This window comes from Chenopodium album, chromosome 5, assembly GCF_948465745.1.
Source record: "Chenopodium album chromosome 5, dcCheAlbu1.1, whole genome shotgun sequence".
Taxonomy (NCBI): Eukaryota; Viridiplantae; Streptophyta; class Magnoliopsida; order Caryophyllales; family Amaranthaceae; genus Chenopodium; species Chenopodium album.
This window is the reverse complement of record NC_137838.1, coordinates 19626955-19643207: the sequence shown is the minus strand read 5'-3', so window position 1 is coordinate 19643207 and position 16253 is coordinate 19626955.

Below are 16253 nucleotides of genomic sequence, written 5' to 3'. Positions count from 1 at the left end.
TTAGAAAACTAATCGTTAGTTTTGGTTTTCACCCTTTTTTACATAACTACTCAACACATAGCAGCCCTCTTAATTGCTTAACCACAAATTTTAACACCATGAGTTATATGTCTAAATCCTCTTCCTCAATGTATGAGTGGGTCAGAGTTGGAAACAACCTCTATTCATAAAAAGGAGTGTTGGAGACCAGGCAAACAAAGAATAAGAGGGGTCAAATGAAGTAGAGATAATAATTTTGCAAGCTTGGGCGGGAAACAGACCGAGCTTATAGTTCATATATTTTCCAACGGGCTTAATATAGCAAACTCAAGCCCTTTTATGCAGGCTTGACAATTTGTTCATACCCGCTCTAGTAAATGGTATGGGCTTGTCTGCGAGCTAACGGACTTAGAGCTTCTAAGAGTGAGTATACATTGAGGAAGATGATTTGGACATATAACTCATGATGTTAAAATTGTGGTTAAGAAAATAAGAGGACTATTATGTGTTGAGATTTGATGCAAAAAAGAATGAGAATAAAAAATAACAGCTAGTTTCCTAAATTTCAAACTAGTCGTTGTACATAAAAAAAATGGAGGGTATTTTGTGTAATTATTTAACAAATTTAGGGCATTTGGTGAATTAAATTTTATTGCTAATGGACCTTTACGTCAGGGGTATTTTGAGATCACGGTGTGAATAATAACAAACGTCGGTGGTATTTGGTGACTTTTGAAAAACTTGAGGGTATTTGGTGAATTTTGCAAAAGGTCAAGGGCATTTGGTGAAAAAATAAAAAATACTTAAATCGGTCCAAGAGGTCCGGTCCGAGTTTTGGATCGATTTTTTCGATCCGGTCCGAGTTTGGTCCCATCTTATTCAGTCCGATCTTTAATTCTTAAAATTCTAATTATCGGTCTTCAGTCCAATCCGAGTCGGTCTTGTCCAATCTTGGACCAATGAACAACCCTAATTGTCAAGATCCCACCACCCAGCCACCCCAACGCAACCCATCGCCGCCTCTCCCCACCTACCCTTAAAGCCGCCCTCCCCCACCCTTAAAACCCTAGTCGTTGAGAGAACTTAGCAATGGTTTCACAATTGACTGAAGATATACTTTTGACAAGGAAAGCAACCACCATGCAATTAATTACTACCATTAACAGAATGCAAATGCAGAGGAGAGAGTTTTTTTACAGGTTTTTTTTTAGAGGGGGAAGGGTGAGGGGATGGAGGGGGGTTTTAGGATAAAGATGGTGGTTTCGGGGGGGAGGGGGAGGGGAGGGGCGGCATGGGAGAGGGAACGTATTTCGGGTGATTTTTGGATTTCCTTGGATACTGGTCACGTTCTTCAGGTAATGAGACTTGGACACCTGCAAAATGAACGAATATTCCTTTGCCGGAATATGCGCCTCCGACGATCAAGTTAGAGATCTAAAACGGAAAGGCTAGAGAGAGAAAGTAGAAAGAAGTTGGAGCTATTTAGTGCTGTTTTATGAAATGTCGTAATCCACCCCTCCCATCATAAATGATTGGGGTATTTATAGAGGTGGGAGTTTGTGCCCCTTTAGGGTTTGTACCCTAAGATTCTGTGACCTGATTGGCTGCGCAATCAGGAGATGTCACGTGTAATACGGGGGTGCCGTTTTGCGGCTTTCAATGAATATCTCTTGGGATTTGGGCCATGATGTAACAAAGCCTTTTTATGCTGATTTTCAGGTGCTCTTTTGAGCATTAGACACGCGTCATTTTTCCATAGTGACACGTGTCGCCCTTTGACTGGGCCACGTGTTGCTACGGGATTGGACCACGTATATGGGGTATTTTTACCCTAAACATTTACCCCTCAGAAGGGGTGGCTCGTACACTATAGGCCGCCTCCTCTGATCTTCCACTCATCTTGATGCATACGAGTACATGGAGATTGGGCATGTTGCTGAGAAGGAGAACAGAACTGTTCGCCCCTTTAAAGTTGGCCGCCCTGGGCTGGTTGACTGTCTTGTCCGCATGAAACTCTTCTAGGGGACTCTTGAGTCTGAGAGTTAGGCGGACGAACTATGCCACCTGGATTTTCGAGGGTGAGCTCGGACGCTCGGATTTTTAGGATGAAGATCTTAATTCTTATACTTGACTGTCCATTTGAATGCGCCGTTACTTGTCCGTCTCTTTCTCTGTCCAAGTTGACGGAACTATCTTTTCACCTTTTTGAATTCTAGGTTAAATTTTCAAATTATAACTGTTTGAATTTTGAAGGCGGGAAAGATGTATTTACTATTATGGCATTATGCCCCCATAAATTTTGCCTATATATACAGAGGTTTTGACCTCATTTTTGCACTTTGGAACTTTGCGAATTTTAATTTAGAGAGAGATCACAGCTTTTTAGAGAGAGAAAGTGATTTCCTTTGAATCACAAGTAGAAAAATGCAAAAAGGAACCGCTCAATGGCCACCGGTTTTCGAAAATCAGTGGGAAAAAGTAAGGGGAAAATGGGCGGGATTTTGAGGGATTAGTATTGCCACCGGTTCAAACCAAACCGGTGGGGAAAATATTAAACTCACCGGTTCAAAACCAGTGGCTTAGTTTTTTTTTAAAAAAAACGCCCCCCTTTATAAACCCCTAACCCTAACACTCTCCTCTCACTCAGCCTCTCTCCTTCACTCTCCCCTCTCCTCCTTCTCTCTCCTGTCTCTTTCTCTCTCTCTTGCGATCCTCCTCTCCTCCTTTCACCTATCTCTTTCTCTCTCCTCTCCTTCTCTATCTCTCCTGCGAACTCACCCCCCTCTCTCCTTCTCTCTCGTTTCCCTCCTCTTCTTTCCCCTCAACGGCCACTACCACCACCGCCACCAACCACCGCCGAAGACCTTCATCAACAACATCCCTCTTTTCTCACGCATTTGTGGTGATGGTTTTAGGTAAATTAATCGTTTTCAAGGTCAAATTCCACCATGAAAATGCTAGATCTAGCGTTTTTATGGCCGAATTTGACCTTATTAAACCAAGTTCGAGGGAATTTCGAAGCTTTTTTTTACTTTTAAGGTTCGTTTTAATATTTTTTCTTTTGATTTTTTTATTAAATTTTTGGATGGTGTTAGGTTGGTGGGTTTGATTGTCGGTTCGGTGGTGGTGGTCTTACGTGTTGAGGGTTTTAGGTGGGTGGGTTGGAGGAGTGTGGGTTCGGTCAAGGTTGGTTGTTTAGGTGGGTAGATCTGGGTTTGAATGGGTTTGGTGGGGGTACGGTCAGGGTTGGTGGTTTTAGGTGGGAGGTTTGTGGGAGGTGGGTGGTTTTAGGTGGTAAAGTTGTGGGTTGTGGATGTTGGGTTGTGGGTCGTGGGTGGTAGGTTGTGGGTCGTGGGTTATGGGTTTAATTTCTGGGTTAAGTGTTCTTTTTTTTTTTTTTTAATTTTCTTTGCAGTTTCTTATGTGATTTTATTAATTTTAATTTGGTGTATTTATTCATGCATGTATTAGTTTATGATTGTGAAGATTGAAGATGTTGATTTTTGATTTTGATGTTGTAATTTTCTTTTTTTGATTTTGTAATTTTTTTTCTTTTTATTTTTATGTTGTAATTTTTGTTCTTTTGCATGTAATAATATATTTCAAGTGATTATAATATATTTCTGGGTTCAATATATTTTGGCAGATTTTTTTTTGCAGATTTTGATTTTTAATTGTGTTTAAATTTTTTGTAAAAAAAAAAGATATTTATTATGATTATATGTAATTGTCTCTTGATTTTTAAGTGAAAAAATTGAAAAAAAATAAAATTTTTTTGTTTTTTTTGGGCATTATTGCCACCGGTTCCACCTACAAACCGGTTGCAATACTTATTAATACCAAAAAAAATAAAATGCGGGAAGTGTTATTGCCACCGGTTAACCGGTGGTAATAAGTCTTTTTGCCACCGGTTTTGAACCGGTGGCCTTGCTTCGGTTTATTGCCACCCCCCAAATGACCACCGGTTCAAAACCGGTGGCCTTGGGGGGGTTTTGAAACGGTGGCCAATTCATATTTTCACCTAGTGAATCTTCAAGAGCTCCGCCGTGTGATTGAGTTTTCCGGGCACATTTTTTAGTTTTCCGGTCAACTTTCAAGACTTCTCAAGAACTTTTCGATTTTTCTACATGAGCAGAGGTAGGCTGCCTGTTTTCTCTTCCATCTCCTTTACTTGTATTATTATTTTTCTTTTTGTTATTTATTTTACAAATCTGGCTCAACACACGGCTTTGTCCGTTTCTCCTCATGAGGTCGGTCGTTCGCCTGGGATTGAGGAGTCTAGAGTGGACGGAGACGAGTTGTCTCCTTCATGGAGTGGGTCCATTTCTAGTGCGTACATACTCGCCTCCACCTATTCTTCTCTGCCCTTGCAGTCGGACATGGCAAGGACAATGCAAACGCATGATCGTCATGCGGCTAGAAATCCAGACGGAAGTTTGGTCAACCCTAGGACCCCTTATGACCCGAATAGCACAGATGTAGAGACCGTGTCTACTACCCACACAACCGCTTCCACGGATACTCATTACTCGGCCGTGGAAGTAACTTCTTCTTTTGAAGTGCGCCAACGTGCACAAGGCGCTTCTTCTGCTATGGGACTATCCGGGAAGACCCTAGAACTTAGGTCCTCACAACATGCCAACTCGGCCATGCATTCGGCTGAGTTACTATCTCGAGAGAGACCTTCTTCCCTTTCTCGGGCAGCCGTTGCTGGTCCGTCCGCCTCAGTTCCTATACCATCCCATCTCCAACATAGCAGGTCGGACAGACCAAGGGTTGGGATATTCATCAGTGAAACGTCCGACTTGCCTCCTCGCAGTGGCCCTTCTTCGGAAAATTGGGTGGCCACTGCCAAGGACAAGGGCAAAGGTCCCTTAGTCTCTGAGGAGTTTCCCTCAGCTGGGGGCGGCCATGGCTCCAGGAGCCGACACTCGACCGAGGCAGCAGATTTGGACAGAGGGTTGTCCTCTGAGTTTAGGACTGCCCCTCGCCAAGAGGACGAGGAGGTAGAAAATGAGGCTGAGGGTGAAGTGGCCGAAGGTGAAGTGGCCGAACGAGAGGCAGCGGCCGAAGGGGACGTCGCCAATGTTGACAATTTTAAGGACTCGTACACCTGTACGGTGGGTAGCACGGCCTTGGGCTACATTAATGACGGGTTTGTGGAATGCAAGGCATTCCTCCTTCTTGGGGAGGGATTTGTGCTTGTGGTGCCAAGGAAATCTCACTCTGTGGCCGCCTGGGAGGATGAGCGGCCGCACCGCAAAGCTTTTAGCATCTATAGGGCCGCCCTAGACGTTGGACTCCGCTTTCCCCTTCACCCTTTCGTCCGCACAGTCCTGGACGAATACAACATTGCCTTCTTCCAACTGATGCCGAACAGCTGGTTGAATATTTTTGGGTACTTGGTGATGTGCATCCATAAGGGCTTCAAGCCGGACTTTACGGTTTTCTGCAAGATGCACTCCATGACCAAGCTGGAGAAGCATACGGACAACTGGTTCATCCTTAACACCACCAAGGATTATATGGTGGTGGTTGACTGCGTCTCCAAGTGGCGAGACTGGAAGGACCGTTTCTACTGCATCAAGACCAAGGATGTTGAGTTTAACTTGCGGATGAATCGGTTCAATGCCAAACCGATCCAGCTTAGAGGAGGGGGACCATAAGCCGTACAAGCCTCCCGTCCACCCTAGCCAAGAACACTAACTTGACTATTTTGGAGTCAAGAAGGTGGAGAGAGACGGCTAAATGGTGGCCGTGCCAAAGAACTGGGTTCCTTTATCCAGTTGGCTTAGGGACCCAACATTCATGTCGGCCTGCGGCCTGTACAAGAATTTGCCCCAAGGTGGGACGCTTAGATTTTCCTCGTACGCACATTATTTTTCCTTTGAAATTTTTTTAACTATTTTCTTCCTCTATTTTGCAGCGAACACATACGCCATGCTGGAAAAGGAACAAAAGAGGGAGGTGGACATGTTGGAAATTGACTTGTCTAGATACAAGGCTCGTCAAAAGATGTATGAGCTAACCAAGGAGATATAAGTTTCTTTCTCAAAGTCTTTCGTCCGTGTTGATAGGCTGGGAGGAGGATCCTTCCCTTTTCACACGGACGACTATTTTCGTCCGTGTTGGTATATTGGGAGGAGTCTCCTAACTGAGTTTACATGGACGCTGACACATTGTTTTATTTTTGTTTCACTAACTTTCACTTGCTCTGTAATACCCCGTATTTTTATGCGTATTTTATTTAAAATATGTATTTTGTAAAAGTATTTAAATAATTTTAATGTTTTATTATAGTATTTTAAATTATTTATTTTATATAAGTTTGGAAATATTTTATAAAAGGAAAGTTTATTTAATTAATTATTTTATAAAGTTGGGGTTTATTTTAGGAAAGTATGATTTTAACAAGTTTTAATAGGGAAGAGATTAGGAAAGATTAAAAATGGAAACTTTAGGGAGAAGGGTTTCTAGTGGAGGCAAATTAGACTTTGCCTAGAGTGGAGAAAACCCAAGGTAACTTCTCTCCCTTTTCTCTTTATTTTTCTTTTCCCTTCCCCCTTGCACGGCCGGCCACCGCCTTCACCACCGGCCACCACCGCAGACCACCGGCGCACGACCAGCAGCCGCGGCGGCACAGGCAGGGTGCGACAGCAGCCTAGCCATGCCGTGGTGGCTGTTGCTGCTCGTTTCTGGCAAGTAAAAAAAATTAAACTTTTGTTTTAATCCTAAGCTAATATTTAATCTATTGTTAATTAGGAGTTTTGGGATTTGATTTATGATGTTTGACTATGAGTAGTATGTTAATTAATTTTCAGATTATGTTTTTAATTAAAAACCCCCAATTTTTGAAACCCTAGGTTCTTGATTTATGAATTATTGAAGGATTATGATTATAATGGGTTAGATCTTTGATTAAAGTGTTTCAAGGCTTAATTACAACATGTTTTAATTAAAATAAAGTGTTGGAATTTTTAATAATGCGTTTAAAATCAAGTTTCTTTAAGAAATTTTAATTACCCATTCATTGGGATTAAAGTATGATGTTTTAAATATAATTTCAGCTTATTTTAATTAAATTATGAGGGATTTTATAATAGTATATGTTACTGGAAATTTGTGTGGAGTGGATTTTAATACTCTTATACGATTTTAAATTGTAGGAGACTTTGAAGTGAGCAATTTCTATTAGTCGCCAAGATTTTAAGATCGTATTCAAGGTACGTTCGCGTACTTAGCATATTTATGGGTGATGTAGAGGCATGCTAGGTTTGGAAAATTAATTTACAAGTAGTATCATGCTAAGATTAATGTTTGGAATTGTGGATTATTATTGATGTTGGGTGATTGAATTGTGAAGCATGATTTATTTGTGATGGATTATGGATTGAAAAATTATATTTTGGCATGGTTATATGGACTATACTTTTATTTCTGGCATGATAGAATGCATGTTTAATTAAACTATATGTTTAATTTGGCTTGGAATATTAAAAAGGAATTTAATTATGGTTCATATAATTTTTATTCATGCTATAAGTATGGGAAAGAAGCTATATAACTGTCTATGTACACGAGGAATAAATTGTATGTTGGTGCCTTAGTGCACTTAAGGTGTTTTTAACACCGAAGGATAGGATTTGTCGCGCTTTATGCGTTTAAGGTGTCTTTGACACTGAGGTAGATTTAAAAAGGGTTCAACATTTAATATTATGTGGTCACTAATTATTCAAGAATTAAATTGGTATATTTGGTTGATTGAATAATTATTGTTGTTTGGATGATTATGGTTTGAGAGTCATCACCAAGTGTAATAATCAGTAAATAACGTAAAGTGAAAGAGATTACGCACCAAAACTCTTGGAATGTATATACCTTGAGTATGAACATATGGGGGGAGTTATGGGGTTTTATATTTAACCATAACTTCTACTGGAGTATAGGACGCTGTAAATTCCTTTTATTTATTATTATGCGCAGGAGTTCAGCCACCTATGTGTGGTTTTGATGCTGGCACGGTTAGCTCTCTTGTCAGTAACGACTAACGACCTCAATTAATTTGGGGGAGGTAGAGTTGGAAACCCGATCGATGTGTGATCAATGCTAAATAAATTGTTTACTGTCTAGTTAAAGAGTCTTGTTGGTTGTTGTGGGTGTTTGTAAACAGGTACATTGAGGTAAGTGTGTGTGTGATAGGTGAAAGTATGTTAGTGTGTTTAATTACGCTAATGTACTCAGCTTTGCTGATTGTGTGTGTTTATGTGTGTTGGCCATGTCTTTATCTTGCCCCTATGATGACCCATTTTTAATAAAGAGTAGTGAAAACAAGTAGAGATAAGCTTTTCAAGTATTGAAGCATATTCATGACGGGGCATGAGTGAAGAGCGAATAATGCTAGTTTCCACTAGTTTATGATGTGTTTTTTATGCTTTAATTAATTATGATATTATTTATATGCGGAACTAAAGTCAAGTTTTAGGTTTGGTTTGGTTTTATTAAGGGCCTTTAATGGTTCCAGGTTGTTTTTTTTAATTTTCATTTGACTTTGGTTTTAACTTTATTTTCGTTTGGTTGACTTTTGAGTTGACTTGTTTTGAAAGGATTTTGATTTGAGTCTTCCGCTGTGTGTCTTAGATGATTGCCTTAGCCATTTTCACGGTGGCGGTAATGTCTTAGATATTCCTAAATCGTATTTTAAAGAGTAAGATAGGTATTTTAAAGGAAAGGAATTTCTAGGGTGTTACAAAGTGGTATATGGGAGATTTCATTGAGATTTTTAATTACCACTAAACCCAAAAACGTTTTTTTTTGTACTATGTTTCAAACTTGGCAAAGTGATTATTTAATTACGCAATGTTAAAGTAAGTTTTTTTTTTTTTTTTTTTTTTTTTTTTTATTTTTTTTTTTTAGTTCTGGTTTTATTTTAAGAGAACATAATTTTTTTTAAAATTTATTAAAGGGGTCCGATTTTTATTTATTTTTTTAATTTATTTTTTATTAGGGACATTCGAATTTTTTTTTTTTTTTGGCGTGTCCAAATTTTTTTTAGGGGAGGGCCGAAATATTGGCCCTTATTTCCCCTTTGATTTTTGATTTTTTTTTTTTTTTTTAAAGAAGGGTAAACATTTTTTTTTTTAAGTTTGTTCATTGTGTAGGGAAACAAGGATTGAGGTAAGGATTATGTGTTAAAAGCTTTTATAAACATATTGGTGAGCTTGGGTAGGAAAGAAAGGGCATATAGGCTAGAATTTAATTTCTTCCCTATGTGCATATTTTTTTATGAGGCATTTAAGCATGTTGTATGACTAAATGTTTATTGAAATCATGCAATATGTGAACTATTATATGTGATCTTTCAAGATTGTATGATTGAACACCGAACTTAATTTTCTGCAAAGACGGTATTATTTATTTTATTTTATTTTGGGAAGGGAATTCTTTTCTAAGTCTTTTCTTCTACAGGATGCCAATCTTTCCTAGTAAATTCACTCGGTTGGGCACACTCATTAAGAAACATAATGATCACCCCTATGATTATGTAGAAAGGATCCGATATTTTTGTTCCTACATGGGTAACGTCTTACGAGACAGAGTTTATGACACCCCTGATCGTGTTTCAGCAATGATTGTCCATTGTCTTCCAAAGGAGCCTCTTTACCTCGCCGTCAAAGAAAGATTTTCTGATTTTTACCTTCCAGGAGACATCCCAAATTACCACAAATACAAAGATTATTATGGCTAGTGGTATCCAGACTATGCATTTCTGACTAATTACCTCGTAAGGGTGGAAAAAACTCATTGTCTACACTTGCACCTTCCATATCTTGATTATTACTATAATAATCCAGTAGGGAATAATCCTCCACCTAGTGATCAGTCAGGGAGTTCTTCTTCTTCTGGGGGAAATCAAGCAGAAAATGGAGAACAACAACAGGAAGATAGTTCACTTATGGAAATTTCTAATCCTAACCCACCTCCTACCCCAATTATAATAGATATTTCATCGGATGAGCAGGAAGAAGGGGAGTTTGTACAAGTTAAACCCGAGCCTGAGACACCTGAACCCATGGAGGAGACAGATGATTCTGATTTCGATCCTACAAGCTACAAACAATCCACTGACAAAAGGGACAATGTTCGAAAGGACTAGACTCCTATAATTTCTTTTCATTAAGAACTCTTAGTTTATTTTCAATATTAATATTGTTAGCAGCCTAAGTAATAAGTGGCATGTTCACAGAGATCCAGTAACTTATGAAGACTCATAAGTGATTAAACTCATTTTATTTCAGTATTCTATTCTTACCTATTTATCAATAAAATTCCACTTTATTTCTTTTCTTCTTTTTGTCAATTTAATTCACCTCAATCACAATAAATAGTTCCATCTCCAAATTATCCATCTTGTGTTGCTATTCCAAATTGCCAAAACCTTACTCAAATCAAATGCAACTTATAGTTTCGAACCTTGAGGGTTCATGGGAATTATTATTTTTATTCATTTATGTGATGCTTTATTAAATGTATAGTTGGTTAGCAATCAATAATTAATTGATAAAGCTATGAATTTTGGGAATTGTAGCACTTTTATTCCAAATTGTTAGCTTCAAATTTATTGTGTATGTTTTAAGAGTAATTAGTTAATAGATGAGTGTATGCATTGGGAGTTAACCTAAACCATATTTAATTTAGAGCCTTATTCTTTTTAATCCAGGAGAAGAAAGATGGCAGGAGAAAGCAGTACTAATAATGATGGAAATGAACTTAGCGAAGTACTAAGGCAATTGGAAGCAGTTGCCCAACAACTGGCAAGAAAATCGACTGGTAATGGGGATGCTCAGGGGGAGCTTTTTAAGAAGGTGGCACAGAGTAAACCACCAACCTATCAAGGGGAGCCTGATCCTACCATACTAGAAAACCGGTTGAGGGAGTTTGAGAAACTGTTTGGAGCAGTAGGATGCCTAGAGAATTCTAAGGTGGGCTGTGCTACCTACTATTTGAGAGGTGAAGCTGACCTTTGGTGGCAACAAAATGAAGTTACCATTAGAGCACTAACTGGATTCAATTGAACTTAGTTCCAAGAGAAGGTGAGAGACAAGTTTTACCCTAGCTTCCTACAGAAGAAGAAGGCTGAGGAGTTTTCAAACCTTAGAACGGAGAAGATGTTGGTCACAGAGTACTACACCAAGTTTATTGAGTTGTCCCGTTTTGCTGAGGAATGTGTGGCTACAGAGAAAGCAAAGGCTAAGAAATTTGAGAGTGGTCTGACTACTGATTTGCAGTTAAAGCTGTGCGGGCAAGTGTTTGAGACCTTTGATGAAGTGTATGGGAGGGTCGCACACCTTTACGCGTTGGAAGAGAAAAAAAAGAAGGAGTTAGTGATGAGTGGCATTTATGCCACTCTTTTATCCTTTTTCTCTAAGGATTTTTCCCCTCATTTACACTTGTTTGAGCCTTCTTTCAGCAATTCACCTTAGTTTGTTTTCTCTTTTCCCTTCTCATTTTTCCTTTTCTTTTCCCTTTTTCTTCGGTTTTACTAGTGCCTCTTTGTTGTTTTGTAGGTTTTGGCCCTTTTGGATGTACCTTTGGATGCTTGGAAAGGAGAAGAGATGCTCAGGGATGGTATAGAAGCCATGCAGGATCTGCGAGTGCGGTGATTGATGGTTGAAGACTTCCCAACTTTCGGAAGATGTCGCGCCACGCCCTGGAAGAGGCCTCTCCTCCTTGCCCGCGGGCGCGGCACCTGGAGCCGCGTACGCGGGGTTTTGAGGATGCTTTTCCCCTGCTCCCCAGCCGCGGCCTCTCCTCAGCTGGAGAGGCCTCTCCTAACCTCAGCCGCGGGCGCGGGTTGTTGGGTTAAGCAACTCCGTACCCAGGCTGGAGAGGGAACGACTGCTTGCTAGAGGGCTTTCCTAGGTGTTTTATTTCCGTCTTTTATGATGCATATAAATAGCCTCCTATTTCAAGTTTGTAATTATCATCTATATTATCAATATTTAGCTTAATCTAGAGAGAGAAACACTATTAGTTTTCATTTGGTAGAGAGAGAAAGTGTGGTTTCTTCATTGATGAACTTGGATTTTGAAGAAGGAGTTTGTTCAATCCTTTGTAGACCTTCAACTTCAATTAATGAGAAATATCTTACTCTTTCTCTTTACCTTTGTACTTGATTTTATTTATTTACTTTGATTTTCCTTCTTTGCTTATTGATCATGTTGATGCTTATTGATTTGATGATTGATATTGTTTTCAACATGATTTGTGAGTAGTCACTTAGCCAAGGTTGTGGGAATGGTGTAGTTGCTAATTGTTCATGATTATAATATTGGGATTAAGTTATTTGTGATTAAATTCTTTGCATGCTTGATGTTCTTTAATCTTCTTGCAAGTGCACATTGTTGGTCGATTAAAGGTGAACTTTTGCTAACATGAAACGGAAGTTGACTTAGTTAGGGTTCATTATTATCGATTGTTCCTTGATTGCACCTCCCAATATATGGTTCTAGTGTGGAAACATAGAGGCTGTGTTAGGAGAAACCGATTAACTCCGGAAGGCGGTTAAATTGGACCTAGTTTCGATATTCATGCATGCTTAGTTCACTATCGATTTACTTTCATGTTGTTGCATGTTCAAATGGCATCTAAGTATACCCACTCCCCTTGGTGATTTAGTTATATTGATTTTAATCCTTTTTGCTCTTAGTTTAATCTATTAGTTATTCCCATTCCTTGTCTCGAGATAGCTTAATTTCTAAGTGATGAATGCGGTGTTTATGTGCTTCTCCTTGTGGTTCGATCCCTCTTCTTGCCATATACTTGTATTAGGTTGAGTCGAGTGTTATAAATTGTATTTGACTTAGGTGTAGTTGTCTAACGACGCGACTATCCCTTTGTCAGTTAGCTGAGATAGAAGGAAGAGAAAGGAGGTGGGGCAAGTTTCTGGTAACCAATAGGGAAACCAGAACAATTTTAAGAAGCAGAAGTACCACCATAATAATAATAATTTTCACAACAATAGTAACTTCCAAGGTAATATCGTTAGGGAGGACGTAATAACAATGGGGGAGCTAGAAACCATAACCAAGGAAATAACAAGAATGGAAGGACTTATTTTTGCAAAGGTGTAGAAATAATCATCATGGGAAGGATTGCGAAGGCAAGTTAGTTACTTGTCACACTTGCAATAAACTTGGGCACAGGGAGTAGGAATGTTTCTCTAAGTATACTAATGGGAACAAGCAGAATAATAATAATCCAGGAGGAAACCAGAGGAGTTTTCAGAGGAATAACAACAACAACTTTACTGGGAACAAGGGAGTGCAGCAGAATAGGGTGAAGAACAATAACAATAACAGTGGGAACAATCAACAGAAAGGAGGATCTGCAGGGAAACTAAATGTTTTGAGTAGGCATGAGGCAGATTCCATGAAAGATGTGTTATCACTGGTACTTTTTCTATTAAATCTATTCTTGTTAAAGTATTGTTTGATTCTGGTGCAACTTTTTCTTTTGTTTCAAATGGTATTGTTTTAAAACTTAAAGGTTGTTTAAAATTAGTAGAAGTAATAGATCTACCTATAACCATTCCTACGGGTGGGGTAGTGAAATGTACCAAAACCTTAAAAAATGTGCCTTTAGAAATAGGAGGTAAAGTATTTATGTCTGACCTTATTGAGTTTGGGTTGAGTGACTTTGATCTCATTTTGGGAATGGATTGGTTGAGTAAGTACAATGCTGAGATCAGTTGTCGATTGTAGAAAGTGAAAATGATCACCAGTGGGAATGAGTCAGTGACTTATTGGATGCATGGTGAAACCAAGTGCCCAAGGTTAAAAGTTGGCTAAGTACATTAAGAAGGGGCATCCAGTATACTTCTATAGTGTTAGGAACATGGATCATGAACAAGTGACTAAACCAGAAGATATAGAGGTAGTGAATGAATTCCTGGATGTATTTCTAGAGGAGATTCTTGGGATGCCACCTAAGAGAGCAATTGACTTCACTATAGATTTAATCCCGGGAACAACTCTATCTAAAGCACCATATCGAATGGCACCTGCAGAAATGAGTGAGTTAAAAGAGCAATTGCAAGACTTGTTGGAAAAGGGGTACATTAGGCCAAGCGCATCTCCTTGGGGAGCGCCAGTCCTATTTGTGAAAAATAAAGATGGGAGTATGAGGTTGTGTATAGACTACAGGGAGCTAAATAAGGTGACCATCAAGAATAAGTATCCCCTACCAAGAATTGATGATTTGTTCGATCAGTTAAAAGGCAAAACAATGTTTTCAAATATTTACTTGAGATCCGGGTATCACCAATTGAGGATTGCAGATGAGGACATCCCTAAAACTGCATTTAGGACAAGATATGGAAACTATGAGTTTACAGTGATGCCATTTGGATTGACAAATGCACCGGCAATCTTTATGGATTTGATGAATAGGGTGTTTCATCAATTTATGGATAATTTTGTGGTAGTATTCATAGATGATATATTGGTGTACTCAAAGAGCAAAGAAGAGCATGCAGAACACCTAAAAGCAATTCTGCAAATACTAAGAGAGAACCTCCTTTATGCAAAGTTCTCTAAGTGTGAATTTTGGTTGGAAAAGGTAGCATTTCTAGGTCATTTTGTATATAAGGATGGAGTAAAAGTAGACCCAGCCAAGATTGAAGCTGTCAAGAGTTGGCCAACATCCAAAACAGTATCTGACGTGCGGAGTTTCTTAGGTTTAGCAGGGTAATATAGGCGTTTTGTTAAAGATTTCTCAAAAATCGCTAAACCTATGACTACGCTGATGAAAAAGGATAAGAAGTTCGAGTGGGATGATAAGTGTGAGGAAGCATTACAAATGTTAAAGCAAAAACTAGTCACAGCACCAGTGCTTACATTGCCAGATGATAGTGGGGTGTATGATGTGTATAGCGACGCATCAAAGAATGGTTTAGAGTGTGTGCTTATGAAAAATGGAAAGGTTATTACATATGCATCAAGGCAGTTAAAGACCCATGAAGTGAATTACCCAAATCATGACTTAGAATTAGCTGCGATAATCTTTGCACTAAAGATTTAGCGCCATTACCTGTATGGTGTGAAATGTAGGATTTATACAGATCATAAGAGCTTAAAGTACATTGTCACCCAAAAAGACCTGAACTCTCGTCAAAGAAGATGGTTAGAATATACAACGGATTATGACTTAGATATACAATACCATGAGGGAAAAGCAAATGTAGTTGGGGATGCTCTAAGTCGTAAGACCAGTCATGGACTAAACACATTAGTAGTAGCTAATGAGTTGTATAGAGAAATGATGAAATTGAATTTAGAAGTTGTAGAATGGGGAGTACCAGCAGGTATTCTTGCGAACCTAAGCATCCATCCAACAATATTCGATAAGATACGAGCAAACCAAGAGGGAGATGTGAAGTTGGATAGGATTTGCGAGAAAATTGAGCAGGGAAAAGCTACAGACTTCAAAATTCATGAAGATGGGAGTTTGAGGTACAAAGTCGATGGTGCGTACCACAGAAATGTGATGAAGTAAAAAGAAAGTTGATGGAGGAAGGTCATAATACACCCTACTTAGTACACCCGGGAGGAGACAAGCTATAAAAAGATTTGAAAAAGATGTTTTGGTGGCCTTAAATGAAGAATGAGGTTGCAGAATTTGTAGCAAATCGTTTAACTTGCCAAAAGGTGAAAATAGAGCATAAGAGACCCCAAGAGAATATGCAATCATTAGAAATTCCTGGATGGAAGTGGGATTGCATTTCAATGGATTTTGTGACTTGTCTTCCTAAGTCAAAGAGTGGAAATGATACCATTTGGGTAGTAGTAGATAGACTTACAAAATCTGCAGTGTTTATACCAATGAAGGAGACTTGGAAGATGGAGCAACTTGCGAAAGCTTAAATAAAAAAATGTTGTGAGGTTACATGGGGTTCCAAAGGATATTGTGTCCGATAGAGATTCCAGGTTTCTTTCAAAATTCTAGAAAAGTGTACAGGAAAATTTTGGTACAACACTTAAGATGAGTACAACGCTTCACCCTGCCACAGATGGACAAACCGAGAGAACCATTCAAACCTTGGAGGACATGTTGAGAGCTTGTGTAATAGACTTTCAAGGAGGGTGGGAAGATAGCTTGGATTTAATTGAATTTTCCTACAATAATAGTTACCATGCGAGCATAGGAATGACTCCATTTGAGGCTTTGTATGGGAGGAAATGTCGTAGTCCAATTTGTTGGAACGACATTAGTGAAAC